At 27.5% G+C, this 16,219-nt stretch overlaps 1 pseudogene; it reads right to left on the bottom strand.

Annotated features, from left to right (window-relative positions):
* Positions 1-1,427: 1,427 nt before the first annotated feature.
* Positions 1,428-2,251, bottom strand: LOC21387692 (annotated as a pseudogene).
* Between the last annotated feature and the right edge of the window lie 13,968 nt (positions 2,252-16,219).

The following is a 16,219-nucleotide window of genomic DNA, read 5'->3' on the forward strand; positions in this document are numbered from 1 at the left end:
ATTAGTTTTCTAAATATATACATCAATCACACAAATTCTATCTAAACCTATAATAAAGGATTAAAAAACTAAGAAAAAAAGGACGGAAAGAAAGAGGCATTAAGAAAGATGGTTCATGTGTTCTGCAAGTTTCCTATTTTATTTTTGGAACGAAAATATATAAGATGTCAATGATTTGAAAAAGCATCCAATATTTGTGGATTAAATTCATCATAAATTGTTGTCGTTAATGATTTTATGCAAAAAAAAAAAAAAAAAAAATGAAGCTTATGGTAATCGTCGCATTAATGAGTGTATTTTTAATGATTGTTATAATATGTACCGGCTAATGGGTATCTTTATTTTAACCGTAAAATAATAATCTAATGGTTATAATAAATTATATAATTAACTAGAAAAATTAATGACAATTAATAGGATTGGATTCTTATCACATCACTCAATATTTAGTGATAATCATCGATTAAAACGTAACCATTAAAAACCCATCCTTGGATCAATACCACATATATAGGGAGAGATAAAATTCAAGATTGCCTTAGTTTTAGACCAAATAAGCCTATTTTTATTCTTGGCAGAAATTATCTGCTACAAACAAAACGTTGCTAAACAACCTCTTGACCTACTTTTAGAATCGAATTTCCTGAATCAAGAAGTGTAGCATTTATATATGAACTTGTTGCAGGTTTTTCGGAGTTTGTAGTTATAGAAGTCTGCCCTTGGTCATGATTAATAAACAACTTGCCATATCCTTGGTGACATTCAGATATATTATTAGTTTCAACACAGGATTCATATTCATGATTGGAAAATCAATTTTCAAAGGCAACATATTAATTTGTAATTTTCATGTAATTCCATTTTTGAGATCATAATTGTATGAATTTCCAAGTAATTAAGTGGTATCCAAGTTGTGCTCTACTGATTCCAATTTGGATATCTTCCAAGGCTATATCTTGGAAAATCTGAATAAGTTGAGATGGACAAGATAATCAAGAGATAATCATAACTTTTTTTTTTTTTCCATATTGAAAAATTTGAGGATTTAAGATATAAACAAGTATTTATAATTACTAAAGGCCGTATCTAATTAAAGATATAATGAATAAATTTAACTAAAAAAATAGTAGGAAAAAAAGACCAAGACAACAAAATATTTAATATCTCACTGAATTTTATTTAATCAGCTCTATATATAGAGAGCCTGCTCTTTATAGAGAGCTTATTTTTTAAACATACTCATCAAATCATTCCTAGGTGTATATCATGGTAATAAAAGTCAGTAACACCAACAATTATTACCACACACTTATTCATGATTTGAGTTTATTTATTTATATAATCACACAGAAAGCCAAGACATCTTAAAGATGTCTTGTTTTTATTTACTAATAATACACTGGTGATACATATACACACAACACATATTAAGGTAATCGTCGCAGGTGAAATCCAATCCAATTCAGGTAATCGTCGCTGGTTCTTCCAAAAAATCCAGAAATATAGGCATCAGGTGGGATTTGGGCTGTGAAATGTTCGCCTTCTTCCAAACTACAGGAGTCGTTGTAGTGGCACCAGGCACAATACCAATGTACACAGTCACTTGAGTAATCCTCTCCCCAGCTCGGAAGTTCAAGTGAGCCTGGATTTCAAAGATTAATAAAAAAAGAAAATTATATATACACATACAGAGAAAGATATTGCCATTCTTTATTGTTATTTTTTCGATATATAGGGCTTTCAAATAATTTATCTAAAAAATAAATAAAATAAATAAATAACAAACTAACATATCCGGGATGGTAACGGATGTCACTACTTGGATGTGAGGGCCCTTGAACGGGAATACCGTCCAAGTCGTAGACAGCCCTAAAAGACCCGACTGCTTCCATGAATGTAAGGTTGATACTTCGAACTCCAGTATTTTCGAAGTTATCATCCCAAGGATTGCCACCACGCCCTCCAAATGGTCCAACTAATATTCCAGCCTGCAAAATATTTTTGACGGGACAGTTAAATATTCAAATATATACACACAAACACACACACACACACACACATATATATATATATATATATTTACAAGCTTTCATTGTATTATATCACCAATAAGCTTTAAATACTTCGTCGACCTTTCTATACACACTGTATATATAATATGGAATCTGCTAAACTGAAACTAATTTCAGTTTTTTTTTATTAAGTAAAAGAAGATCAAACTAACTTCGCTCAAGGTTGGAAAATCAATCATGACTGTACGTAAAAGGAGCATTATTTCGAACTCTTCTCATGCTTTTCTTTTTCACACGTGAAAAAACTTAAAGAATACATGAAAAAACTGGTGTTTTTTTTTTTTCATCTATATCGTAAGTGTATATGTGTTTCTGTGTGTCACAGCAAAAAGCATATTTATAGCTAGTGACCCTCACCATCGTTTGCTTCTTCAGTGAATTTGTAACTTCGTCATTTGAATTTGTAAATTTTAAAGTAAAATTTCATAAATTATCGTATCTCTCTATACGATGCAGGAAAAAAGTGTTCTTGTAACATAAAACAACCCTCTCTCATGTTATTACAAGATGATCAACAATTTTTACGATATTTTGACGAAAGATTCGACAAATCCTTTTTTTTCCTATTATTTTTTGTTCCCTCCAATAACATAATACGACGTTAATTAAAATGTTTTAAGTGACATGATATTTTAAAATTTAGCTTGATATTTTAATTTCGGTATGATAGTATTGAGAGAACGTGAAAGAGAATAAGAACAAGGGAACATATAAGAGTTCAATTTTTAGGCAAAAATTCACTTAATTTTATATTATGTATTATTTTTTATATTTAAGCGTTTTAGAATTATTTTAATCTATCGATGTCATTTATTTTTAAATGGGAACTATTGTGTGAGGAGTGCATAAATTTCAATGAGTTCAGACATGTTGTCCCAATTTTATTGGCCTGTATACTGTTCCTTCATTTAAATCTTGACAGCTTATTAAGTGGACGTTTAGTCCATTGATTTAGAATTATGATTCAGAATCATTCTCATTTTATGTGTATTTTTATGAGAAAAATACTATAAATAACTATAAATTATGATTCAAAATTAAGAATGAATACATGAAACAAATATCTCCTAAATCTAACACATCACCGGTTGTTAAAATCACTGCAAAGGACGTCAATTAACTGCATGTCTCGTAAATTGTTTAAAGCTGTCTGCTACAAAAGAAAATTTTTTTGTTTTACAGTTATCAATAATTCTCTGGGAGATATATATACATATACATATACATATACATATACATATACATATACATATATTTATATATATATATATATATTGTATGGGAATTTTGGCGGAAGTTCAAGTATGCGAATGTGATTGATGTCTTTCTTCCCTTTTCTCTAAGAGTGGTAATTTGTATTATTGTGTTGTGTTTATGTTAATCTATTTATTAATTGTATCAGTAAATATCAATTTAAACATAATTTGTTTATTAAACGTGTCAAAAATATTAACTCAAACATGACTCATTTATTAATTGTGATAATCGTGTCAACCTGTATAACCCATTTAAATTAATATATTGAATAAATAACTAGTATAATAATGACTTATTTAACACGGTCATGATAAATTTAATATATTTATTGGTCAATTTATCTATTTCTTTAAGAAAAATAAATGAATTTTACCTGTAAAAAATTAAAATTCACATTATTTATATTTAATATGTCATATAAGTTTTTATGTTATATCACATATCATTAGATTACAGATGACACATATAGTTAATCGTGTCAATTCGTGTCACTTCGTTTTAGGAGGTACCCTAACTCAACTCATTTATTAATCGTGTTGATCGTGTCAACCTAATTATGACTCAAACCTATTTATAATAAATTCAAACCTACTAATTTCATGCATGTTTTAAATTGTGTCGTCGTGTCACTATCCAAATTGTCAGCCTAACTTTTCTTTATCTCCTTTCTGCTGCCAATTGCCCAAACCAAAGATCAACATGAAGGGACGGAAAAAAAAATGACAAATCTATAATCTTCTTACGAGTGATGATAAGAACAAAGTGCCTGTCATGCAAAACAAATAAAAATAAAAGCCAATGAAAAAAGTATTTCTTTTTTTCTTTTTGGTTTAACTAGTCATGAGGGTAACACGTGCCTTTCGCACGTGCTAATTAGTAAGAATATAATACATATACAAAATCATTATGTGAATATTAGATTTTGGAAATGCTGGAAAAGAACAGGTTGAGTTTTTTGTATAATTTCTTACAATTGATTTCCAAAAAATAAAATAAAATAAAACAAAATAAAGCAAAACAAATGAAAACCTTACAACTGATTTATTTTATGACGTTTCTTTTTTTTTTTTAATTACGATAACTTGTGAAATTTAAATTTTATAATAATTTACGTTAAAATTTGAAAACTCAAACGATTCATTATAAAATTTAAAATTTTATAAATTATTATTCAAATTTACTATTTTATCATTTAAATTTATAAATTTTAACATAAAATTTCATAAATTATCGTATTTCCCGATACGGTGCAAGAAAAAAGTGTCCTGTTAACATAAAAGGATCCTCTCTCATGTTATTACAAGATGATCAACAACTTTTACGACTTTTGGTGAAAGATTCGACAAATCCTTTTTTTTTTCCTATTATTTTCTGCTGCAAATTTCTCAAACCAAAGATCAACATGAAGGGAAGGAAAAAAAATTTGACAAATCTATAATTTTCGTACGAGTGATGATAAGAACAAAGTGCCTGTTATGCAAAACAAATAAAAATAAAAGCAACAGAAAAAAGTATTTCTTTTTTTGTTTTTCTTTTAACCAGTCATAAGCGTAGCACGTGCTGATTAGTAACAATATAATACATAAACAAAATGATTATGTGGATATTAGATTTTGGAAATGCCGGGAAAAGAACAGGTTGAGGTTTTTTTGTATAATTTCTTACAATTGATTTCCAAAACATAAAATAAAATAAAAAAAAAAACCAAATAAAGCAAAACAGAAGAAAACCTTACAACTGGTTTATTTTATGATGTTTTTTTTTTATTTTTATTTTTATTTTTTATTTTTTTTAAGAATGTCATGGGAGTAACAAGTAAAAGAATGTAAATAGTAATATTTATGTGAATAGTAAAATAAATTTGTAATTTTTGTCTCATGAAATTTGACATTATTAATTAGCTATAGCTAAGAAAAGACTTATAAGTGATAACAATATATATATAGACAATAAGCTTATTTTTCCATTATAAATTTTGTTTAAATGGCTATTAGATTTTTTTTTTCATTTTCTATTACTTATTGTTTATTTTTTGTTTCTTTCCTAGTATTCTTTTTTTTTTACAATATCTTTTTTTGCAATAATTTCTTGTAATTCCCTTTAAATATGTTTCTAATTAAGCTTTTTTCCCTCAAAATATCCTATATAACTTTAGTTCTTTCTTCTTCTTCTACTTTTTTAATGTTCTCTTTTTTTATTTTTCTTAAACTTTTTTGTTTATTTTTTCTTCTTTTCTTTTGTGTATTATCTTTTTTTCCATTATATTTTTTGTTAATTCATTTTTTTGGCAATATCCTTCTTTAAAATACCTTTTTTTTTATTAAAGTAGTCCGTTCAAGTATACCCTTATTTAAATTTTTTAAAAAAATACTTCTTTTCCCTCTTGCTCTAATTAGTGGATCTATTACTTCTAAAGAAATTATGTGTTTTAACGTAAAATTAAACTTTTAAAGTTATTCTTCATGTTTATAGCACGTGGCTCAGTCAATAATTTTAAAAGAATAACAAAAAATTATCCAAATGTAATTCTCGAAAACCTTTATGGTGAGACCCCCTATTTAGCTCCACTGATGGAACAAGTAAAATGTGCTTTAACTTGATATTCTATTGGTTAGAGATGAGGGTCTATTATTGATAGAATATACCGGTATGCACTTTATTTTCTTTTTTTCCTTTTTTTTTTTTTTTTGAGGTACACTAGTTTTTTAGTTTTTTTAAATAAAAAATTAAAAAAAAAAAGACTCATTCACCACATGTGAACAAGATGTCACCTGCCACCCCTCCAATGTCGTCAAACAAAACCGCCGGCGACCTCTGCAACTAAACACCACCCCCTCCTCCGAATAATTTCACAACAAAAAATCAAATAATAAAAATATCAGTAATTTGAATTTTTATTTTTATTTTTTCATTTTTCCTTTCTGGGATTTTAATTCCATCGTCTCAAAATATCAGTAATTAATTACGGGGACACTCATCCTTGTTGTCCAGACTTTGACAAATTTATTTACTTGTTGTTTTCTGGACAATTTACTCTTGTTCAGGTGTTTTCCTGCCTCTACTTGAATCAAATGCCTCTAGTTGGATTTTTGTTCAAGAGAACCCAACTTGCTTCTTTATAGAACTAAAAGAGTAATTCGTCCAGTAGAAAGAAAAAACTGTTTTATTTTTTTGTTTTTTTGTTTTTTGAAGATTCGTGTTTTTAATGAAATGAGTATGCGTTTTATCTGAAGGATTTGGCTATGGAGGTAATGAATAAATTTGGTGAAGAAGAAGAAAAAGAAGTGCGGATTTTGAATATTGAAAAGAACAACTTGCAATCTGATGCGGAGAATTGAAAAGCAACAACAGTAAGATCTTTTTCACCTTTCAAATTTGATCAAGATTCAAACAGTTCCCCAAAATGTGTTAAAGGTCACTTTAAATATTACTCTCTTTATTACTCTTTAACTTCTTATTTTGCCACTTATCTTTTTATTTTTCTTTAACTTCTCCTTTTGTGACTTATCTTCTTATTTTATTAAGAAAAAGAAACAAAATTCTAAACCAATTTTTTACTCTTTAATACAACCATGTCACCGCATGAAGTCATTTAATTTAAAACCAAGAAGTTATGATTATGCCGTTTAATTAGGCCTCGTTTAGTTCGTTAATTCAAATTTTTAATTTGAACTGAAATGTAATTTTATGTGAGAGTGTTTTACTATAGTAAAAAAATTAGATGTGATTTTTGTGAAAGCTTTTAACTGTAGTAAAATTAAAATTAAAAACTCGAATCGGTGAAATAAATGATGCCTTAATTTCCTCATTTTTTTAATAAAAAACTGTTATGTTGATTTTTTTTTTCTTTTATATTCTAAGCACTAGACTATGTGTAAATGTCTTTTATTTTGAAAATTCTAATTATTTAATATATATATTCAGAAAAAGATCTTTTTTTTTTTTGCTAAATTTATAAAAAGATATATTTAAATTTGTTTAACCTGTTTGTTAAAGGAAGAAAAAAACAATCGTTTGTTTTAAATCTCCAACGTTGCTGTACGGCAATGCCAATGCCTACTGGCAATGATTTTATTTATTTTTGTTTATGCAACAAGTACTTTGTTTATGTATTTATTTATTTTTTTATACCAATTTTATTTTTTGGGTTCCAAAATTTAATATTTTAACATAATCATTTAAGAGCAAAATAAATGAGAATAAAAAAATATGCACTACATTATGATTATAAATTTACATAGCTACTTGTTTTTTAATTAAACAACTTCATCTAATGGCATGGCTGTAATAAAAGGTAAAAGGATGGTTTAGAATTTTTTTTTCTTTTTCTTGAGAGAATGAAAACAAAAATGGCAAAAGGATAAATTAGAGAGTAACAAAGAAAGTGATAATTAGAATAATCCTAGTATTTCTTCTCACGGTAAAGATTTTCATAATTCTGAGAATAAAGTAATAATCCAAAAATATTTTAGTTTTGCCATTGCACAACTATCTCTGTTCTACGAGCGTCAACATAGCATAACCACTTGTGCGCTTTTGGCCAAAATCAGTAAGAAGTAAATCATTGTACGTAGGGGTGGCAATTTGTGTTAGTGGATCGTATTTGTATCCACTTATTTATTAATTATGTCAGAAAATATCAATTTAAACACAACCCGTTTATTAAACGTGTCAAAAATCACAATCTAAACTCAACTCTTTTATTAATCGTGTTAATTGTGTCAACACGTATAATCTCTTTTAAATTAATATATTGAATAAATAACTAATATAAAAATAACTTATTTAACATGATCAAGACATATTTAACATGTTTATTGATCAATTACTTTTTTTCTTTAAGAAAAATAAATGAATTTTACCTACAAATATTAAAATTCACATTATTTGTATTTAATATGTCATATGAACTTTTAAGTTATGTCACATATTATTATATTACAGATGTCACAGATAGTTAATTGTGTCAATTCGTGTCACTTCATGTTAGAAGGTCAACCCTAATCTAACTCATTTATTAATCATGTTAATCGTGTCAACTTATTTATGACTCAAACTCATTTATAATAAACTCAAATCGGCTAACTTCGTGCGGATTTCGAGTCGTCTTGTTATGTTATTATTCGGATTGTCAACCCTAACTACACGCATAAGATCTCTATCTCTCTCACTATAACACATCCTTTTTTAATATTCAACTACCTATAAGACATGCGTTTTTAATATTCAAATACCTAAATAAATATTCAACAACCTAAATGATTGTGAATATACATACCACAGCCATTTGTTCAATACATGGACTTTTAATGTGAATACGAAATTGGAATTAACAACACATTTTTAGAGGACAAGGCAACACAAATTGAGAGTGATGGGCTTAGAGGACACTTGGCGACTAGTAAAGTTAAGTGTGCGATTGAACTTGCGTCTTTTAATTATACTAGTTGAGTCACATGATATATACGTGAAGAATAATTTTGTAAGTTTGATTTCGAGTTAAAATATGTGAACTTTTTAAAATTTAAGTCTATTAATTAGAGAAATAGAGAAAAAAATATTTCAAAAAATCACATCAAAAAAGACTTAAAAATAGCCAGATATTTAAAAATAATTATTTTAATTAAAAGAAAGTAGGAAAAGAAAATATTTCAAAGAATGATATTGTAAAAAAAATGAATTGTCAAAGAATATTCAAGGAAAACAAGACAATGAGCAAAAGAAATGGAAAAAAAAGGTTTAAAAAAAAGGAAAAACTAAAAATAAACAGTATAGCAGTTTTATAAAAAAAAAAAAAAGGAGAAAAAAAAAGAAACTAAGAGAAAAGAAATTAGAAAAAATAAAAAATAAAAACAGAACATGAAGGAAAAAATGAGAGGTTGACAAATGGCTAAAAGAGGAATACTTTTTTTTTTTTTTTTTACTCTTTTATGTATGTTTAGATTTAGATTAGATTAGATTAGATAATAGTGTTTGAGTAAACTTAGGGAAAGGAAATTCTTAGAGAGAGAGAGAGAGAGAGAGATGAATCGTCTTAGTTTTGAATTAAGACCTCGCCACCCCGGCTGGTCTTATTTGGGTGTTCCACTGTAGAGATTGTCTTGAATTAAAATGATTTTGAGTGAAAAAAATAAAAGAATATCCTCAATCTTTCTCATTAAAGAATGACATTCTTTACGGTGGAACACTAAAAAAAACCACCAGTGGAACACTGTTTTTGATAATTGGATCAATTTTTCAACTGTCAGGTTTGCCATAAAAACAATTGCGCTATAAATTTTTAAGATGAACCTGCACAGATCTTATCGTTGAAAAATAAATCTAACGGTTAAAAATGGCAGTCTCACCTGTGAGTTTTTTTAGGTGTTCCCAAGGATGAAAATATCAGTATCGGTGGAACTATCAGTTTTCCACTTTTACGGAAATATCTGAGAAAATATTGATATCGGTGAAAATATTAGAAAATTTTATAGAAATTACAAAAATTTACATTATAACATATTTTTAATACATTTTGATAGCATAAACATTAAAAAGATACACAAATAATCAAGTTTTATATTAAAATCTCATACATATTACATTTCTTGATACCAAAATAAAGTTCTATGAGGTTCAAACATGGTCAAGATCCTAGTTTCATTCAAACAAATTTGGTATCATGACTTGTTATTTGAATAATGTCAAACATAGTTATGAACATGTAACATGTAGGTTTGTTGATCCCTTCTCATGTATTTTCATGAATTAAAAACTGTGAATTCTCCTAATCATTTGCCTGAGATGGTGGTGGTATGTTCGTACGAGGATAATTAAAAATTCCGTATCCATCGTAGTTTCTAAAATTATGATTATATGAATAATGAACCTTAGAAGTCTCATTAGAAAAGCTATAATTATTGGAACCTAAATTCATCGATCGTAAACTCCTGGAAAGATTATATTAATTAGATGTTTGCATTCTTCATATTCTTAACTCTATCCTTACTAGATGACAAAAGAAATAATGACAAAAGAAAGAATTCTTAATCGATTGTTCATCATCTGGGTGTGGCCCCGCGGAATAGATTGTGACCGAACTGTGATACTATTTCTCTCGTGTTTTTTTATTTTACGTCTCTGCATTATTTATATTGTCTTATAAAGTATTAAAATACTTAAACCGGTATCAATAATTTTTATTTTTTTTTATTTTTCCTTTCTGGGTTTTTAATTCCATCGACTCAAAATCCACCAAATCCATCAGCACCCATTGAAATCCACAAACCCAAAGACTCAAACCATTACTAATTTTCTTGTTCAGTTTTCTTCTCTCTTTCTTTTGTCTCTAGCTGCCTTTTTTTTTCCCTGAGGTTCCTCTATTGTGGTTGCGTTTTCTTCTTTCTTCGTTTCAATTCTAAAGGGCAGAAGCTTTTCAAAATATCAGTAATTAATTACGGGGACACTCAGATTATATTGTCAACACACACATTTTCTGTTCCAGAAAGAAAAAATGTCCTCTTTTTTTTCTTTCATTTCACCAAACGATCCCATCAGCCTTGGTTTGGGCTTTTTCCCTTGTGGAATCAAATTCATTTTTAGCAAAAAAAAAAAAGAAAAAAGAAAAAAAAAGATCCCATCATCCTTAGTTTCGATAAATTTGCTTGTCGTCGCCGATTTATCTTCCTATGTTGTTCTTGTTGTACAGACTTTTTGACAAATTTATTTACTTGTTGTTGTCTGGACAATTTACTCTTGTTCAGGTGTTTTCCTGCCTCTACTTGAATCAAATGCACTTATTAGAGACCAAAAAAAAAAAGAGTTGGATTTTTGTTCAAGAGAACCCAAATTGCTTTTGCTTTTCTCTTGCTTCTTTTGGAGCTTTGTTCTTTATTTATAGAACTTAAACAGTAATTCGTTCAGTAGAAAGAAAAAACTGTTTTAAGTTTATTATTATTATTATTATTATTATTATTTGTTTTTTTTGAAGATTCGTGTTTTTAATGAAATGAGTATGCATTTTATCTGAAGGATTTGGCTACGGAGGTAATGAATAAATTTGGTGAAGAAGAAGAAAAAGAAGTGAGGATTTTAAGGCTCCGTTCATTTCACTGATTCGAGTTTAAAATTTGAATTTTGTTACAGTAAAAATTTTTTAGAAACAGTTACATTTAACTTTTTCGCTACAGTAAGGCCCCGTTCACTTCAACAATTCGAGTTTTACTACAGTAAAAAGCTCTCAGAAATAGTTACATCTAATTTTTTTGCTACAGTAAAAAGCTTTCACATAAAGTCACATCTCAACTCGAATTAAAAACTCGAATCAGCGAATTAAACGGGAAAACTCACATAAAATTACATCTCAATTCAAATTAAAAACTCGAATCAACGAACTAAACAGACTCTAAATATTGAAAAGAACAACTTGCAATCTGAAGTGGAGAATTGAAAAGCAACACTAAAACAGTAAGATCTTTTTCACGTTTCAAATTTGATCAAACAGTTCCCCAAAATGTGCTAAGTCACTCTAAATATCACTCTCTTTATTACTCTTTAACTTCTCATTTTGTCACTTATCTTTTCATTTTTCTTTTAACTTCTCCTTTTGCCACTTATCCTTTTATTTTTTTAAGAAAAAGAAACAAAATTCTAAACAAGTCTTTTACCCTTTATTACAACCATGCCACTGGATGAAGCCATTTAATTTAAAAGCAAGAAGTTTTGATTATGCCGTTTAATTATGCCTCGTTCAGTTTATTGATTCGAGTTTTTATTTTGAGCTGAGATGTGATTTTATGTGAGAGGTTTTTACTATAGCAGAAAAAAGTAAGATGTGACTTTTTGTGAGAGTTTTTAACTGTAGTAAAATTAAAATTGAAAACTCGAATCGATAAAATAAACGAGACCTTAATTTCCTCATTTTCTTAATAAAAAATTGTTATGTTGATTTTTTTTTTTTTGCATGTTATATTCTAAGCACTAGACTATGTGTAAATGTCTTTTATTTTGAAAATTCTAATTATTTAATTTATTTATTCATAAAAATATCTTTTTTTTGCTAAATTTATAAAAATATCTATTTAAATTTGTTTAACATGTTTGTTAAAGAAAAAAAAATCGTTTGTTTTAACTCTCCAACGTTGCTGTACGGCAATGTCAATGCCTACTGGCAATGATTTTATTTATTTTTGTTTATGCAATAAGTACTTTGTTTATGTATTTATTTCTTTTTTTATACCAACTTTATTTTTTGGGTTCCAAAATTTAATATTTTAACATAACCATTTAAGAGTAAAATAAATGAGAATAATAAAATATGCACTACATTATGATTATAAATTTACATAGCTACATGTTTTTCAATTAAAAAACTTCATCTAATGGCATGGTTGTAACTTGTAATAAAAGGTAAAAGGATGGTTTAGATTTTCTTTTTCTTTTTCTTGAGAGAACGAAAAGAAAAATGGCAAAAGGATAAGTTAAAAGAGTAACAAAGAGAATGATAATTAGACTGATTTTAGCATTTCTTCTCACCGTAAAGATTTTCATAATTCTGAGAATAAAGTAATAATCCAAAAATATTTTAGTTTTGCCATTGCACAACTATCTCCGTTCTACGAGCGTCAACATAGCATAACCATTTGTGCGCTTTTGGCCAAAATCAGTAAGAAGTAAATCATTGTACGTAGGGGTGGCAATTTGTGTTAGTGGATCGTATTTGTATCAACTCGTTTATTAATTATGTCAGAAAATATCAACTTAAACACGACCCGTTTATTAAACGTGTCAAAAATCACAACCTAAACTCAACTCTTTTATTAATCGTATTAATTGTGTCAACACGCATAATCCCTTTTAAATTAATATATTGAATAAAAAACTAATATAATAATGACTTATTTAAATGATCAAGACATATTTAACATGTTTATTGATCAACTTCTTTTTTTCTTTAAGAAAAATAAATGAATTTTACCTACAAATATTAAAATTCACATTATTTGTATTTAATATGTCATATGAACTTTTAAGTTATGTCACATATCATTATATTACAGATGTCACAGATAGTTAATTGTGTCAATTCGTGTCACTTCATATTAGAAGGTCAACCCTAATCTAACTCATTTATTAATCATGTTAATCGTGTCAACTTAATTATGACTCAAACTCATTTATAATAAACTCAAATCCGCTAACTTCGTGCGGATTTCGAGTCGTCTCGTTATGTCATTATTTGGATTGCCAACCCTAACTACACGCATAAGATCTCTATCTCTCTCACTATAACACATCTTTTTTTAATATTCAACTACCTATAAGACATGCGTTTTTAATATTCAACTACCTATAAGACATGCGTTTTTAATATTCAACTACCTAAATAAATATTCAACAACCTAAATGATTGTGAATATACATACCACAGCCATTTGTTCAATACATGGACTTTTAATGTGAATACGAAATTGGAATTAACAACACATTTTTAGAAGACAAGGCAACACAAATTGAGAGTGATGGGCTTAGAGGACACTTGGTGACTAGTAAAGTTAAGTGTGCGATTGAACTTGCGTCTTTTAATTATACTAGTTGAGTCACATGATATATACGTGAAGAATAATTTTATAAGTTTAATTTCGAGTTAAAATATGTGACTTTTTTAAAATTTAAGTCTATTAATTAGAGAAATAGAGAAAAAAATATTTCAAAAAATCACATCGAAAAAGACTTAAAGATAGCGAGATATTTGAGAATAATTATTTTAATTAAAAGAAAGTAGAAAAAAAATATTTCAAAGAATGATTTTGTAAAAAAAAAAATGAATTGTCAAAGAATATTCAAGGAAAAAAAAAGACAATGAGCAAAAGAAAGGAAAAAAAAGGTTTAAAAAAAGGAAAAATTAAAAATAAGCAGTATAGGAGTTTTATAAAAATAAAAAAAAAAGGAGAGATAAAAAAAAGAAACCAAGAGAAAAGAAATTAGAAAAAATAAAAAATAAAAACAGAACATGAAGGAAAAATTGAGAGGTTGACAAATGGCTAAAAGAGGAATCAATTTTTTTTTACTCTTTTATGTATTTTAGATTCAGATTAGATTAGATTATATTAGATAATAGTGTTTGAGTGAACTTAAGGAAAGAGAATTCTTAGTGAGAGAGAGATGAATTGTCTTAGGCCTTGTTTACTTCGCGGATTCGAGTTTTCAATTCGAGTTTAGATGTGACATTTTCTGAGAACTTTTCACTGTCAGAAAAAGTTAGATGTGACATTTTCTGAGAACTTTTTACTGTAGAAACCTACAATTAAAAACTCAAATCGGTGAAATGAACGAGGCTTTTGTTAGTTTTGAATTAAGACCTCACCGCCCCAGCTGGTCTTATTTGGGTGTTCCACTGTAGAGATTGTCTTGAATTAAAATGATTTTGAGTGAAAAAATAAAAGAATATCCTCCATCTTTCTCATTTAAAGAATGGCATTTTTTATGGTGGAACACTAAAAAAAAACCACTAGTGCAACATTGTTTTTGATAATTGGATCAATTTTTTAACTGTCAGGTTAGCCATAAAAATAATTGCGCTATAAATTTTTAAGATGGACCTGTACAGATCTTATCGTTGAAAAATAAATCTAACGGTTAAAAATGGCAGTCTCACCTGTGAGTTTTTTTAGGTGTTCCCAAGGATGAAAATATCAGTATCGGTGGAACTATCAGTTTTCCACTTTTACGGAAATATTTGAGAAAATATTGATATCGGTGGAAATATTAGAAAATTTTATAGAAATTACGAAAATTTACATTATAACATATTTTTAATACTTTTTGATAGCATAAACATTAAAAAGATACACAAATAATCAAGTTTTACATTAAAATCTCATACATATTACATTTCTTAATACCAAAATAAAGTTCTATGAGGTTCAAACATGGTCAAAATCCCAGTTTCATTCAAACAAATTTGGTATCATGACTTGTTATTTGAATAATGTCGAACATAGTTATGAACATGTAACATGTAGGTTTGTTGATCACTTCTCATGTATTTTCATGAATTGAAAACTGTGAATTCTCCCATTCGTTTGCCTGAGATGGTGGTAGTATGTTCGGACGAGGATAATTAAAAATTTCATATCCATCATAGTTTCTAAAATTATGATTACATGGATAATGAACCTTAGGAGTCTCATTAGAAGAGCTATAATTATTGGAACCTAAATTTATCGATTGTAAACTCCTGAAAGATTATATTAATTAGATTTTTGCATTCTTCATATTCCTAACTCTATTCTTACTAGATAACAAAAGAAATAAGACAAAAAAAAAATATTATAAACAAATTAAAAAAGAAAAATTTTTTAAAATTTATGTCTCCAAAATCATCAAAATTTCTCAATATTCTGCCCCAATTACACTATATGCAAACTGATATCAACATTTCGACTAGTATTTACCGATATTTTTTAGTTTTTCTTAATATTTCGCTGATCAATATTATGGTGGAAAAAAAATCGAGAACCTTAAAAATTTGGAATTTCCACTGAAAGTTTGACAAAATTTTTATCCATGAGTGTTAGAGGTTGCCTACAAGAATTTATTTCATTAAGTAATCTTGATAAATACTTATTAAAAATGCACGAATCAAGATTTTTACATTTTACTTTTAATTCATAACCTTTTTAATTAAATAATTATACTAATAAAAAAATATTTATCAAAAATAAAAAATAAAAATCTAATTTATACACTCGAAAATAAATTCTTTATTTTTTTCATTCCAATGTTTTCACCTTTATAAACGGCTCGCGTGTTTTCATCTAAAGTATTCAACCTAACATCGACTAGCACTGTCATTTTAAGAACCATTCGCCAAACAACAATAAGTCTAGGGTCAAAGGTGAAAAAGCCAA

This window comes from Morus notabilis, unplaced genomic scaffold (genome assembly GCF_000414095.1).
Source record: "Morus notabilis unplaced genomic scaffold, ASM41409v2 Scaffold1196, whole genome shotgun sequence".
NCBI lineage: Eukaryota > Viridiplantae > Streptophyta > Magnoliopsida > Rosales > Moraceae > Morus > Morus notabilis.